We start from the raw sequence: 3,238 nt of genomic DNA, 5'->3' as shown, positions 1-3,238 counted from the left end.
CTTTTTTTAGCCCCAGATCTTCCAGTGCCTTGAGTGAATTTTGGAAGCTCGTCGTGTATGTGTGTGTGTGTGTGTGTGTGTGTTTCCGTCACCTGTTGCTTGAGAACCACTGTTGGCTTGTTTACGTCTCCGTAACTTAGTGGTTTGGCAAAAAAGATCTGTTAACATAGTACCAGACTACTCTCGATTTGTTTGATTAAAATCTAAGATAATGCTCCATTATGACCACATTCCATAGACTCAAATAAATGAAGATATAAATATAGCTTTTAGTGAAACAAAGGTAGTCAATTAAAACTATATCTTCTACGACTTTGTTCTGTTATTATTTTTCTTTATTCTATCATTAGACTGCGGCCATGATGGGGCACCGCCTTGAAAGATTTTAGTCAAACGAATCGACGCCAGTATTCACTTTTTTAGGCTGGTAATTATTCTGTCAGGGCCATTGCTGAACCACTAATTAACAGGGGCATAAATACAATATCATCGATTGAAGCGGTGGGTGCGAGAATAAACATAGACCCTCTACACACATACACGGTGGGCCTCTTTCAGTTTCTGCCCACCAACTCCACTCACTAGGCTTTAGTTGGCCTGAGCCTATTGTAGAAGATACCAGCCTAAACTGGTTAGGAAGCAAACTTCTTCCCATAGAGCCACACCGACGCCTATTGTGCACTCGGCTCTCATTTGGCCTTCTTAAATCCACGTTTGTGTGCGCGCGCGTACCTATGCCTGCATATATACATGCACTTACATGTATACAGACACATACTCTCACAAGATTCCAAAAGTTTCCTTATGCAAAGTGAATACGTACAACAATTGGCTCTTGGTGAACTGAACACGATTTCACAGCGAACTTCTTAACCACACATTTATTACACAGCTATGCCTGCGCCTGTGAGATCAGTTTAGGAAAATACATCTTTCCATAGCGTTTTTATTGTTTCAACGTGGTCGTAAAATCTTGCCCAAAATCTTGTATTGGCTTATAATGATTCTTTTGGTAATTTAGGCACAGGACTAACATTTTTTGGGGGGGGTGGGGCGAATTGCCACTTTGACTTCAGTGAGATTTGAATGAAGAATGCGATGAGCTAAAGGAAATATTGCACGGCATTTCTTCCTGACTCTCCAAAGGATTCTGCGAGCATGCTACTCAAAGCTTGAACAAATCCAAAATTTTGGTCGAGTTCTTTCCCTGTATGCACAAATCTTGCAAGAGTTATTCCTCTTCTTTCTTGTTTCGTGGAAGCTATTAATGTCATTCGTTTATTGTTGGACCTGCATCTATTTCTTTGATTTAGCGCCTCTTGTTTTAAAGTGGTCACCTATCTATTCTTGTAGAAACACGTTAGAATTGTTATAAAATAAAATTCCGGGAGGTGTTACAATTCTTCACTTATAAAGGGAAACAAAAAGAAAAAATCGGCGATAGTTATCCCCCTTCATTCTCATCGTTTTGTTTCCAGTTTGATCTCATTCTGGGCTAGAAATATCCATATTGTCGCTAAACACTTTTATACAACAATTTGGTTTTGTTTTTTTGTTTTTTATATATGATTTATGTATTAACTTAACTTATAACTTATATTTGTGGTTAAGCCTTAACTTATACTGTGGCTAAATTCCTTGCACATTTATTTTATACCATTGCGAAATTTCTTCTCTGTGCATACTAATGCATCTTAGTCTTTTTACTTAATTCACCTCTTGTAACACTTTAGTAGTTTCCACATTAAATATTGGATTTAAAAACAACAAAAAGCATTAATTAATAGAATTTTCGTGAGAAAACAATCAGCTGTAAATGCAAACACAACTTTAATACTTGATATCAAAAGAAAACATTTTATTTTATAATGGGAAGGATGGTCTTTGGTGGACAATGAGAAGATGGTTGCAGCTTTGTGTATTTGATGATGCTTACGCCTATAGGTACAGCACTTGAAATTCTGGGAGATAAGACTTGATGATCATGTTGACCCCAGTGCCAACAAATACTTATTTTATGAATCCTGAAAGGATAAATGTGAGTCGACATTGGCAGCATTTTATCTCAGAATGTAAAGAGCTGAAAGGAATCTTACAAACAATCTGCCCAACACAGTAACAATTCTGCCAGTTTGATGTATTTGCTTAATAAATAAATCTCATGCTTAAAGCTAGTTCCCTTATATACACACACTTGTAAAATAAACTAATGGAATAAGTTTAACAGTTGCAGAAAGCTTGGAATATTTACCGTTTTACAAAATGATCTAAATGTTTTCAGTGCAGACCATTTATTTAAATGATTTGTATAGCTTAAATGAGACATATGGAAACAATATATCAGTCTTTCTGCTAAGACGTATGATATTAGCTAACTAGCCTGCAGAAAACTGCAATTTTTGTCCCCCAGTTATTTCTAGGTACAGACTATTAAATTCAACCCTGTATACTCCAATGGTTTTAGTCACTGCCACCCCATGGGTGTGTATACACTACTTGGAAAGCCCATGATGTACATAGTCTTGTGAAATTATTTAAGTTTCTTTTATGCTTATATTGAGTTCAAATTTGTTAAAGATTGTGAGTAAATGAATCGTGTTATCAAGTTAGATTCTTGTTCAATCTTCTATACATTTGGGGCTGTGTTGTATAAAGCATTTTTCATTGAAGAGATTATTAAAGATTGCAGCAGTGCAGATATAGTACTTACTACTTTGTTTTTCCCATTTACCTTTTGAGTTCAAATCCTGAGAATTGACCTTTATTTTTCATCTACACTTGATAACATCTATACACCTTTAACAGACAATATTTGAGTTGACTTTACACCTCACCTGGCAATAGGTTAAGCTTCTGTAAGGAGTCATTTTGTTGTCTATTTAACTACTTTGTCATTGCCATGTTTGTATTGAAATACAATGCTTTTTCTTTCAGTTAATATTGAAAATAATTAAGAATTTACTGAAATAACTTTGTCATTATTAAGTTGGTGTTTGGAACATAAATTAACAAAGTATTTTGGGGAGAAAGATATAATCAGATCACTTTTAACCATGAAATTTATTGAAGCAGATTTTCTGTGGCTGGATGCTCTTTTTGTTTTTAATCCTTACTTGTTTACAAGCAAGGTAATATTAGTCATGGTGATTATTCCTGATGTAGGAATTGGAAGCCGAGAGATTTCCAATATGATATGTGACTATATATGTATGTGTGTGTGTGTGTGTGTGTGTGTGTG

General features: G+C 35.3%; 1 protein-coding gene and 1 long non-coding RNA gene across 8 annotated transcripts in view; one reads left to right on the top strand and one right to left on the bottom strand.

Moving 5' to 3' along the window:
* Positions 1-3,238, top strand: part of LOC106869993 (adenosylhomocysteinase-like 1) — a 420,486-nt gene that overhangs the window by 175,761 nt on the left and 241,487 nt on the right. The window lies entirely within an intron of this gene.
* The window catches only part of LOC106869995 (uncharacterized), a 279,440-nt gene that overhangs the window by 189,590 nt on the left and 86,612 nt on the right, over positions 1-3,238 (bottom strand). The window lies entirely within an intron of this gene.

This window comes from Octopus bimaculoides, chromosome 3, assembly GCF_001194135.2.
Source record: "Octopus bimaculoides isolate UCB-OBI-ISO-001 chromosome 3, ASM119413v2, whole genome shotgun sequence".
In the NCBI taxonomy this organism is placed as follows: domain Eukaryota; kingdom Metazoa; phylum Mollusca; class Cephalopoda; order Octopoda; family Octopodidae; genus Octopus; species Octopus bimaculoides.
This window is presented reverse-complemented; position numbering and strand designations above follow the sequence as displayed.